Source organism: Diorhabda sublineata, chromosome X, assembly GCF_026230105.1.
Source record: "Diorhabda sublineata isolate icDioSubl1.1 chromosome X, icDioSubl1.1, whole genome shotgun sequence".
NCBI lineage: Eukaryota > Metazoa > Arthropoda > Insecta > Coleoptera > Chrysomelidae > Diorhabda > Diorhabda sublineata.
Genome location: NC_079485.1, coordinates 39,960,708 through 39,973,161, shown reverse-complemented (window position 1 = coordinate 39,973,161; position 12,454 = coordinate 39,960,708). Strand labels below are relative to the sequence as shown.

At 31.0% G+C, this 12,454-nt stretch overlaps 1 protein-coding gene across 2 annotated transcripts in view; it reads right to left on the bottom strand.

Annotated features, from left to right (window-relative positions):
* Positions 1 to 12,454, bottom strand: part of LOC130450793 (5-hydroxytryptamine receptor-like) — a 251,655-nt gene that overhangs the window by 130,596 nt on the left and 108,605 nt on the right. The window contains exon 2 of one of the 2 annotated variants that reach the window (XM_056789424.1): positions 9,903 to 9,939. The exons of the other annotated variant lie outside the window; for it this stretch is intronic. The gene's annotated coding sequence lies outside the window, so the exon portion shown is untranslated. The remainder of the gene's footprint in view (positions 1 to 9,902; positions 9,940 to 12,454) is intronic. 2 annotated transcript variants of the gene reach the window in all.

Sequence of the window (12,454 nt, the reverse complement as noted above, 5' to 3'; positions counted from 1 at the left end):
TGGATGTGAAATTCTTCTCAAACAACATAATAAAATTTAAGATGTTCAATTTTAAAGTGATACTATGCAGGTAGTAGATCTCCAATAGAGGGCAGACAGTAGTAAAATTTGTTTCGATGTAAAGAAAATTTGCAGTGATAATTTCTAAAAAAAATTTTGTTCGCAGCGTGAACAGGATTCAAACCCACGACCGGCGATTCCAGAGGTTGATACCTCAGCCCGCTCTGCTAGCGAACGCAATTAAAGTGGTGGAATGTGCTAATAGTAATAAGCCACAAAGGAGAGTTACAAATAAACAAACAAAGCTTACTAACCCACACACAGGTGCAGCTAATTTAAGCGTGTCAATAAAAAGAAGTGGAAGATTGAGTAATAAATATTACATCGATTGATTAAATCAGCAATATTAACTACTGGCATGCAAATAGTAGGTCAAGTAGTCGGTACAGAAAAAGACAAACCAGAGTCAATTTAGTTAAATCAAGTGACGACGAACACTATGAACTGAATTGAGAGACAAATTATGAGAAACGACATTAAAATAATAGATACAGAAAGTTGAAAAATAAAAGAGGGAAGAAAAAGAACAAAAACAGAGTAGATCTAAAAAGTACACTACATGAAAACAAAGTATAATAAAACATTACTACTTTCCGAGGTATAGTACAGACAATTGAAGATTTGTGTAACAGCATTTTGTTATTTTTTTACAGGGTTCAATTGCCTCGAGTAGCAATAATTTTTCTCTGGTACTTGAGCGCCGATTATATTCAAAGATTATAAAGATAATTTGCATTTAGAATGACAGTACTGAATATAATCATCTCTACCTGATCTCATGTCAAGTGACCATACCAGTTCTTACGACTAAAACAATCTATAAAACTACTGCATTCATTTTAGGAATTAAATGTGATAAAAATGCTTATTTATTGACTTTTTCTGAGCACTGTGTTAGATATATAATTGTTGTGATCGTTTCCTTGGTTCAATCACTACCATAGCAATGTCACTTTCAATAAATAGAATCATTTTAAAGAGAACGAAGCCAGGAAAAGGGCCGACTCCTCCTGCATTTATTAATTTCCATTATATGGAGCTACTAATCGAATGGAAAGTCTAGCGAGTTGGTTTAGGCGCTGCAAAAAATAATACATAAGGGTATTAAATATGAGACACATCACTTGATCAGGGATATTCTAGTTGCATGGTGATTAATTTTCAGATATGGTCTCTCAATTTTTACTTTTCAAGAGGAAAATTTATTGAAATATAAAATTCAAAACTATTTCAATGTATAGTTTGATTTAAAACATGATATAAACACTTGAAATCGATTTAACAAGAAGTATACGAAAAAAGATGGAAATGGAATTTTGAGATGACAATATCAGACCCATTCAGCCCAAAACTGGTCTTCAATGGTGAAAAGCTTGACAAGAAAATATGATGATCGAGTCTTCTCAGCTTGTATTCTTAAAAACACTAAATAGTTACCTTTATTCGATTTAGGTATTTATAATTCAGAAAATACCACATCACTCAACAACGGAATTATAAATAGCGCAAACGATATGCAGCTTGTTATTTTTATTTTTTATAATGCTTTTAATGATTTGGTGGATGAACGAGGATCCGGTTGGTGTACCAATCCTTTTTACAGAAAGGATTTCTTTCTAAATCCATCACATTTCCTTGGATAAAAACGGAAATTCCAATTTCTAGAATTAGCCCTGAGGCGATAAAATTTTATTTCTCTGGATAAGATAAAAAGTTTCATTTAATTGGAAAATTCGATATGAAATTCGAACTTCTTTTCTGAAAACTGTTAGAAAAAGAGCTGAAAAGAGAAATTAAATTTGAACGTTACTGGAAGATTTACATATTTGTTTGAGAGGCGACAAATAAAAAAAAAAGAAATACGTAGAGTTGGAATGAATTGAAATTGAAAATATTTCGAATTCGCATTGGGAACTACGTGCAGTAAACAAATTCCAAACTAGTTTTATAGTCTGTTAATGTTTTTTGTAGCGTAACTTCTGCTTCAGGGAATGACGATAAACAAAGTAGTTCTGTGAAATTACCTACATTTTGACAATATTGATAACTCAAACGAAATTGAATACTGAAATAATTAAAGCAAGAGTGTCACCAGTGATATATACAATATATCAGTGATTTTTTTAATTTAGTTTACCATGCTTTGACAGCTCTGATCCTGGAGAATAAAAAGTATGAAAACTGAACAATAAGTTATATGAGAAACTATTGCCACACTATCACAATATGTACATAATTAGAGTTTTTGGTTTGGCTTTGGCAGCTGTAAGTGTTTCTTCAAGGTTTTGTTTAAGATCGAATTATTGGTATGTGGTAGAATCCTCTCTGCATTCGGTCTGCTTGACAGATATAGTAAAATTACGATTAGGACAAAATGGACGACTCTTTGAAGGTTTAAAATAATTGTTTGTAAGTTTGGTGTGGCTATCAATATAAAGTCTTCTATCGTTATAACTTCTCTCCGTCTTAAAATTCACACTTTTTTTTTATTGTGTGTCATTTGTTATATAAACAAAGTTGCTTTTATTCATTATATACACATTTATTGTTATGTTGACTCAGAAATCAATCAATATAACGTTGTCATTTCACAATTCACAAAACTACTTAATCAAGAACGAAATTCCCGAGTTGAATGGAACACATTAAATTCAGATCAGTATTTTAATGTTGAGCTGGATTAAAAACTTTATTGGCTGGGAATTAATTTTCTTTGAAAATGTTACATAACGTTCATCGGGTACGGTTATTAGTCAAGCCCAGAAAGATTTTTTCATTGCCGAATCGACATTGTGATGAAATATCTAGTCGTAAAGTTAATTTTGACGATAAAATCCGTTTACTATAATTCAAAAGTCGCTAATAAAGTCGAGGAAAAATGATTTCTTTTCATAATAAATAATGCTGTATTTATATTGTATGAGACAGACAATTTTTAAATTAAGTTATTGATAAAAAGAATGTGAAGTTTCTAATTAATTTTCTTGAATAAATGATTAAATTCAATTTCAATATACGAAAAATTACGAATCATAAAGCAATTTATTTATAGTAACATTTAACTTTTATTATTTATTATTTTTTTAATGATTTCTAATCACCCATATTAAGAATTCACATTTTTATCTTAATCTGTTTCAAGTATTGTACAATTTTTATAATTAAATGTATGTTGTTGGCTATTCTATTCAGTTTTACATGGTTTTGATGACTACTTAATTTATTTTTTTTCTTTTGTGCAAAATAACTTTGTTACTGCTTAGGATTGCAGACTTCTCAAATAATATTATTAGCCATATCATCATCATCATTCTAATCTCATATTTACTATAATAACTGATGAGAAAACGTCGTACATATGACAAAGAAAGAAATTTCATATTTTGATATTTAAGATCTCTTTTCTTTCTTAATTGATTCTAATTTTCAAGTATGTTTGCGTTGGATGTGTTACTTATAATTTATGGGGATTTTTTCTTAAAGCAGTTTTTACTTTTCCACTAGTTATGTAACTTAATTCTAATTTGGGATTGGATTTGATAATTGGATAGCTCCAAAATAATGATCTCTGATCTCATTTTGAACAAGGAACGAGACAACTTGAATCGAAATTTAAATATCCTGAGGACCAACTTGCTGTTGTATACCATTCTGTTCAGACAAATTGAATTTATTATTTACCTCAATCCTGATTATAAATTTGTTAGCTTCTCATAATAAAAATTGAATACTTGAAACTATATTTTCATTTTTTGGTATTGCAATAATACATACATTCATATATAGTAGTACAAGAAAGGAAAATTTGAATTAAGTTTGCTTAAAACATATTTCTCAAGATCTCCCATCTCAAAATGTGCTGTAACACTATATGTATATTGCTGTCCTTATGGCACAGTCATTAATTTTTTATATATTTCATCCTCAAATTTTTAGTATGTTGGAGTAAAAGTTAGGTCCGCAGCTTCAACGAATTATGTTGTTGTATCCATCTTTTCTTCGATACATCTTCTGTAATCACACTTGGAACACTTGTATACGGAGAAACCATATTTATATTAAATATTCATTGATAATTTTTGTTTTTTTCCATGCATTTATAATTGGAATTTCCGAATTGGTTTTCCCGTGGAAAACATTTACGCAACAGAATAATTTGTAAAATACATTTGAGTGTACTTTTCAACCGATCAATTTCCGGAAATCCCTTTCGTTTCTTCAATGCGTAACCACAATCACTTCTCCTTGGCAAACATGTAAATGGTTCGAAGATTACAGTGGGATTTATTGCTAAATAATTCATTCCAAATATCTATTTGTATGTGTGCATACTTCCACTATAGCTATTAAGGGTATTTCTACTATACTAGAAGCTGTTACCACGCTTACATGATGCTTCTACAGAATTAGACACAGTACTCAGTGAAATAAAGTGCTATAATTAAGAAACATCAATATTATATCATCATGTAGTAAATATATTAGTAAGAAGCAAAAACTGACGTTGCCTAATATCAAATCATATTATTGCTAATCATTCGTCTTTTTCAGGTGAAGGAATTCCGGGATTGTAATTAGGAACTATAAATTTTCTCTCCGCATATTTTTATGAAAGAAAGATGAGTTCAATTGATCTGTTTTCCAGTCACCTAACTGATTCGCCCATACAGTCAATGATGTTGAAGGCAAGGTTATCATTGCCTCTGGACTCGTCATGTCGATTCCTTTTTTACTTATATATCTTTCAATATCATAATAAGGATCTAGTATTTCACTGAAATTGTAACATCTTGATCTAGATCCACTACAATAATCCAAATAGAGTACGGTCTGTTACCTTTTTATAGTCCTATATCCTAAATCGCTGATTTCCATAACATTCTCAGATCGTAAGGATATTTCAGGGTACGAAATGAAATCCTAACTGGGAGAGAAACAGATTTAGAAAATTGAAAATATATTTTATGGACTGCATATCCATTTAAAATAAGCTAAAGGTTCGTTCACATGACAGTATAAATATTCAGTATGGAATAAAATAGAGTTTGAAAAATATTATCTTTTATTTTGCATGATTAAGGCACAATTTTATTTTTGAATTATGAAATACGTCATATAACGACAGAAATTGATTCAAATAGTGGTAAAACTGGAAGCAACAAATATTCCTATATATTTATCAAATCCTTATATATAAATTAGTGCAATCGGTCTAAGATTTCGTCCTAAATTTAACATGGTTAATAATTTTCAGTTTAACCCTATACCAAGAAACATCTCTAGAGAGAACCTACAAATCACTAATGTTTGTGTTCAAGGAATTTTTAGTGGAGTGAATAAGGGAAGTGTGATTCTAATTAGAAAATTGTTGAATAAAACAACTTTGTTTCAATATATCAATTTTTGGCGTAAAATTAAGTATCAACCTCGTCATTTGCACAATTCACGAATTATTTGTATCCCAACTGGTTTTTACTACATGAAAACAAATTTAATTAGTATTTCCATCTGCATAATTCGCTGTAACTATTTTAACTAAAGAAGCTTCAATCTTCATATCAATTTAATCTTCTGAATTTATTGGAATGTTATCCTCATTTGTGCTTTACGCTTAGTTTCTGTTTGAAAATCGTATAAGTTGTGAAGTGAAGTTGTTGTGACCGTAAATTTTGGGCACCTGAATTCAAACATAGCTGTATAAGCTTGACAGACAATGAACGTTTAGGACGGCCAAAAACTGGGACAATTGCGAAAAAAGTTCATCATATAGGCTGTATAGCCGTCGGTTTAAGGTTAGGGAGATAAAAAAGGCTATCGGCATATCAAAAGAGCGCATTTACGATATACTGACTGAATAATTAACCATTCGGAAGCTATCTGCGCGTTGGGTGCCTGGTTTGCACATTTTGGACCACCTTGGCTATAATTGCCAAATTGCACTGGAAACTGGTTGATTACTAACCGTATTCACTAGATCTGGCATCAGCGATTTTTTCCTGTTTCGTAACTTCAAAGTTCCATTTGCAGAAGATAGATTTTTATCAAGCGAGTACGTTGTCGTATGTTTGAGGAGACAGACGGCAACGCAATACTTAAACTATGAGAAATAGCGGAGATTTCTCCTTTGTATACATTACAGGTCTTCTGGTGAGTGGAATTTTTGTATATCAGTTCCTCGAACCATTGAGGAGCCTACTGAGTGATTATAGTATTATCGATCATTGAATAAAATTTCCAATTCATGTTTTTTGTATCATTTAAATCATTATTTTTGTCAGTAAGACTGTTAATGAAACAATTTAAAAAATCTTATCTCTTCCTAGCTTTAATTCTAATACGATCGAAACGGGCGTGACTTTATTTAATTACACGTTATATTATCAAATTTATCTTAATTTTTCATATTAGTCCTTCCTCATGAAATCGACTTTCTGAACTTATCAAAAAATCAACTACTGCATATCAAGAACGATTATTGAATAATGATATGCTATAATACTTCCGTAAAGTACAATTTTTTTTAATGAACCTTTTTCACATGCTCTCGATAGACTTAATTAGAAAAAATAATAAGACTTTGTCCTGAATTTCGAATTCTCTCTTTTTGAAGAAAAAAAAATCTTCATCGCGTGACATCTTTTTTGTTGACAAAAATTATTCAGCTATGATGAGTTTTTTATTAGTTCAACGTAAAAGTGCGAGGGGACAAATAACCTCCTTTCCAGATCCGAAATTCATCATAAAAACCATTATGAAAAATTTAAAAGATACCTACCAGGAGTAGTAGAATTATTCTCGGCAATGATGACATGTTGTTGTTTCAAAAAAATTGCTGTGATATAAATAATCATATATTTGTTTCCATGTCAATGTAGCTTTGTTCGAATGATGTTAGACGACTTTTTCGTGTCTGAACTGCAAACTTTAATAGTTATAATAAAAAAACAAGTTAACGCTAATAAAACGGCTTCCCTGTGACCATTGAAAGAAAATATCCGTTACGAAATGGCAGGCATCACGGAGAATAGCTGCCGAGCCGTCAAAGGCAATTTTAGTCCTTGATTAAATAATGCCGTGACCGCAACGGTTTACATTTAGTTGATGCTATTTTTGAGAAATGAATTCACAAGCAATGTATTTCAATAATTTTCTCAAAATTGTTTCTTCAAGTTTGAACTTTATTACACCTTGCATTAACAGGTTCAGCCTAAATAAATTATAATTTGAAAAAAACTAAATTATGTTTTTTTGTAGTTAATCAAACTGAAGAATAAAATATTGTGTTGTGTAAAGATTCCAGAAAGTTTAGGAGTAACTGATTTTATATTATGGCAAAGGTGTATAAATTTATAGAGAAAAAATGTTAGAAATGACGTTTAAAAATGATGATTCAGTGTTCGTGTCAATGTGAAGTGAATTATACAAAATTCGTTTCAAAAGATGTGGAGGAAATGAGTTTTCATAAAAAAGTTTTTGAAGTATTTGTATGTTTTTTTTTATGAAAAATTGGATGAGAAATTTTTAGGACTCTATTTTTCATCTGTTTGATTGAATTAATTTTGGTGTTACGTGGGTTATATGAATGATAATTTATATATCTTCCAGAACTTCCAAGTTCGGAAAATATGTTGAAGTTAGTCCACTTTGGTGTTTCCTCGCCACGTTCCCAATAAAAAACTGGAATTGTTGTAAATACCATTTTAATGAATTTTGTTATTTTAATTTATGAAATTAATTTAGTCCATTTAACCCTCCGCCTGCAACGTGCTGTGGAAGTAAAATTCCTGCAACTTGTCGGTCTGAGAGACCGATATCTAAAAAAGTCAAATAATGTTGTCATTTACTATTTTTTTTGTGGTAACAAGTCCGTTATACATCTTTTATTAAGCCTCGCTAAGTTAGCAGCATTATGTTTTATAATGGGCATGCATAAAACAAAATAATATTTTTCAGTTGAAAAACTTCTAGGAGGATTACTTTAATGTACAAACTAAACAGAAAATATGTTTTATTCATATAAGTACCTTTAGACCAACATTCATAACTGGAACTACTCATCGGTATCTTCCCCTGTATAACAGTCATGACAAATTCCATTGAGGTGTTCTAAGCAAAGGAACCGGCTACATTTTAGGCATTTGTACCTGGTTTTTCTATTTTTCTTGGACGAACATAGCAGACATCGGCCATAAATTTGATTTTGGTTTGCAGGAACATTTTCAGCTTCTTTTCCACATATTTCCTGGAAGCGCAATAGAATTGTACGTGGATGTCTCTTATTTGTAGATCTTCTTGAAATATGATCCTGAACAAGCTCATATCTTAACTGATCTAAAAATTTTCGGCGTCGAATTGATGTTTGCTTGTTGCTCTTGAATACGATGCATGAATTAATACCTGCCACAAAGTTCATAAAGAACAACAAGTGGCCATCTACGAGTTGCTTATGCACAATTGTAAGCCGTTTCTGACACTCATTCACCAAATTTCCGGCATCTTCATTATCGATGTCTTGCTCTATTTTCAAGTTGCTGCTCTGTTTAATCGTCTTCTCCCATCAACATTTCATATACGAATTTCTGGAGCCGTGCATGGGTTTCTTCGTATGTCATATTCAAAAAGTCTATCGAAAAATACTACAAATTATAATCTATTCAGAATTAATCAATTTTTTGGTCTTACCTAAAAATCGCGCACAAACTGTAACCTCGGTCTGAAAGACCGAAACGGTGATTCTCCGAAAAACTAACTAGGTAAATAAGTTCTAACTTTAAGAAATCTATGTGTAGATTGAAGCTTAAGGAATACCTAGACGTGCAAGTTGATACACGCATGCGCCTTTGTTCACTTCAGAATAATTTTACGGATCGGTGTGAGAAACCGCGCGTTGCAGACGGAGGGTTAATGTTTTTGAAACTGTAACTTTTTTTCAGCACTTCAATGTTAAAGGACATATATTATTGGAAAAGGTTGTATTCCAATGGATCAAAATAATGATATAGGAGTCCCCAGCCAGTCATTTGACTAGGCAACCATTTTTTGATTTTTTTAATTCTTGTATAGTTACTAAATTTATTGGTTAATGCATGATATTAGCATCAAATGAATGCTTGACTTTCTAGCTCTAGAAAAAAAATGGTTGCCTAACATCTGAGGGCTAGAAAATTTGCCAGCCCATTTTGAAGACGGACAACCCGCCTGTAACACTATAAGATACTCCATAAGAAACTCTGGGCTGGAGTTCCGAAAACGAATCCACCGATTCGCTTCAAATATTTACCCGATACTCTATTACATACTAGATGATTGTACCTAAAAGGATTTTTTGGCGTCTCCAAAGAAAGGGGATGAAAAAACATTTTCCTAACCTAACCTAACTTAACCACGTATTTTCATCTACCGAAACTCCGAAAATTACTTCATCCAGCACCGTCATATTCTTTCTATACTTTTTGAAACTTATTTTTAGGTAAATATACGACGTACTTACACCAACTAACCTAACCTAACCAACACCTAATTAGCTAAGTAATTACCTATACAAAAATTTGAAAAATCAAAAAATTGTTGCCTAGTCAAGTTACTGGCTTTGAACTAAGACTCATATAACATTATTTTGATCTATCTGAATAGTACCATTTCCAATAATATATATCCTTTAACCAATCAGGTGCCATTTTCAGCCGTCGGCTCTTCGCCTATGACCTATTTTCTGCATGAGTATAACTGACTTTTAATATTCAAAAGCAGCTGGAGGACTTCAATTTCGTTGAACCAATATATTTCCTTAAATTGTAACAGATGCGGAAAATTCAAATTATCGCTAATATAGGAGCACTCACCAGATGTATTTCCCGTATGCCCCATGATGGAGAACCCCTGGAAAAAATATCGTTTCATACGGTTAATGTAAGAAATACATGGAAGTATTCAAAATTCATTATGATTGTTCAATACAAGCTTGATTGAATAAGGGATTTTTGTGGGTATTCAGTGGGCAATCAAATAATTATTATGATACATTTCTCTTAGAATTTTATTGGAGTTTTGAATAAATTTGTGTTTCGCCGTCCGTTCAGGGTATGTAAATACAGGATGATCCGCATAAAAACCAACACAGAATTCAAGCAATAGGGAAGCTCATAATATGACCATGAGGGGAAATTTACGGCAATACAGAGCTGCATCATTGGGAATTTTTAGTGCCTCAGAGTAAGAGAGACGTTCAAAGTTTAAAAAAAAAATAATTTCTTCGCAAACGTTCATCTTGAAAATATCAGATTTCTCACATTGTACAAGACTATCAAGGGCATCAAGTAATTGGAAATATCCACTTGTTCGCTAAATGGGAATTTTCCACTGATTTAAAAAAATTATAAAAATTTAATTAGTAGAAAAAATTAATTTTAAATTGTCAAATTCGATGTATGAAATCATAGTCAACTTTGTAACTTTTTAAATAGAATTGTTGGGAACTTCTACTGTTATTCGATTTTTACTTGAAAATGAATTTTTTTTTAAAATTGCAACATTGAAAAAGGTTTAGAATCAAATTATCTTTGGTTTGAAAATGTCTCAATTCAAGGTCTACTTTCGCAAGAGAGTGAAATCGTTCTTAATTGTTTTTGAATTATTTGTACAAAGCCAAGTTTGGAATTCAATTGAAATGTTTAACATATAGATTTCTAATATAAAAAATATCCTGTATAATTGAGAAAATTTGATAATTTTCATAGGGTAATAAAATAATATTATAAATGAAATATCATACGCTGGGGAACATTTTTTATAAAACAATTGACGAATGGTTAAAAAAATAAGAAGGTTTTAACCTATATAACAACCTTGTTAACTACCATTTTTTAATAGTTTGGGAGACAATATCATTAACAGTTAAATAAATGTAACATTTGTGAAAAAGGTCATTATTATTCTCAAAGTTATCTCAAAAATATCATCCAGTTCTATATATTTTAACCAATTCTGACCATTTCTCTTTTCCGGAGAACCGGAGACGAAGAAAAAATTTGGTCGAAAAAATGAGGCCAAAAAAGTCCAACGCAAAGCTCGAATTCTGCAGATTATCCAGTTTCCATTAGGTATTTTTCTAGTTATATATATACCTATTAAGAGAAATTACTAATTTGAACGTACAGCTGTGTTGTCAAGATCTAGAGAAAGGTTAAATACTTTTCAAACAAAAGTCCACATTTGTAACTTCATTAATAGCGATATAATTTAATTATGTAGCCCAACAGAAAGTAAGAAATTTCTCAAATTTATAGAAGTTGATACTCTCTAAATGATCCAGTTTCGATGGAGTATATTTCGAGTTGTTTCATTTATTTACCTTCAAGAGAATTTACTGTTTTGAACGTACAGCTTTTCCGCCATGTAGAGAAAACTTTTTCACACATAAATGAACTTTTGCAGCTTTATTAATACCGATATATTTTTAATTGGATAATAATTCCATTTGAGCTAAGTGAAGCTGAAAATTTCACTCAAAGTTTAAAACGAAAACGTTGACAAAATCGCGGCCAACACTGTCGGAAACTGAGGCAAAGTGATAACCATCAAAAAGTAATTAGTTCCAGCAACTACTGTGATATAGTAGTCCCAACCATTTCCAATTCATACCAAAGAAAATCTTAGATTTAAGTCAAAATATCTTTTCCATAATTTTTTTTAATTGGAAAATTGGAAGATGACACTCGTAAATTTTATAAAATAAATGTTACGTATGTCAAATGGAATATATTAGAACAAAGCAAAATTCGCCAATCAACCATTTTTATCTTGTTTGTATATATATACGTATTCTTAATACTTATCATTAGTTATTCCCAGTTGAATGTACCAGAGATCAAGATCCACATGTCACGAAAAAGTTATTTGGGTCATACAAAGGAAAATTTTACTCGCTACATTTTTGTTAAAAATAGTTTCCTCAAATCCAAAAAAAACTCGATTGATCTTAAAACAAAACAAGAATAGTAATGGGTCATAGACCAAAGCATACTAGGGATTGGGAGAAATAGACCAAAATACATTGGAATGAAAAGTCACCTTCTGAAGTTTGTATTTGAGATAATTAGAATAGATTCCACTGTCAAAGAAATAAGACATTCCATCCAGCCTGTTTAATACAAACAGTTGAATTTCCATTATCTGTAATGATAGGGAGAAGGTATATATATATATATATATATATATATAGATGGTATTAGCAATATCAATAAACATTTACTTAACATAGGGAAGGATTCTATATTACAGCAATACACAACTGCATGTCATACATGTAAAACAGAATTAAAATGGTTCAAGGACAACAGTAGTAGCTCTATTATTCAAGGGGAATCTATGGTATAAAATGTAATAGACATAAATA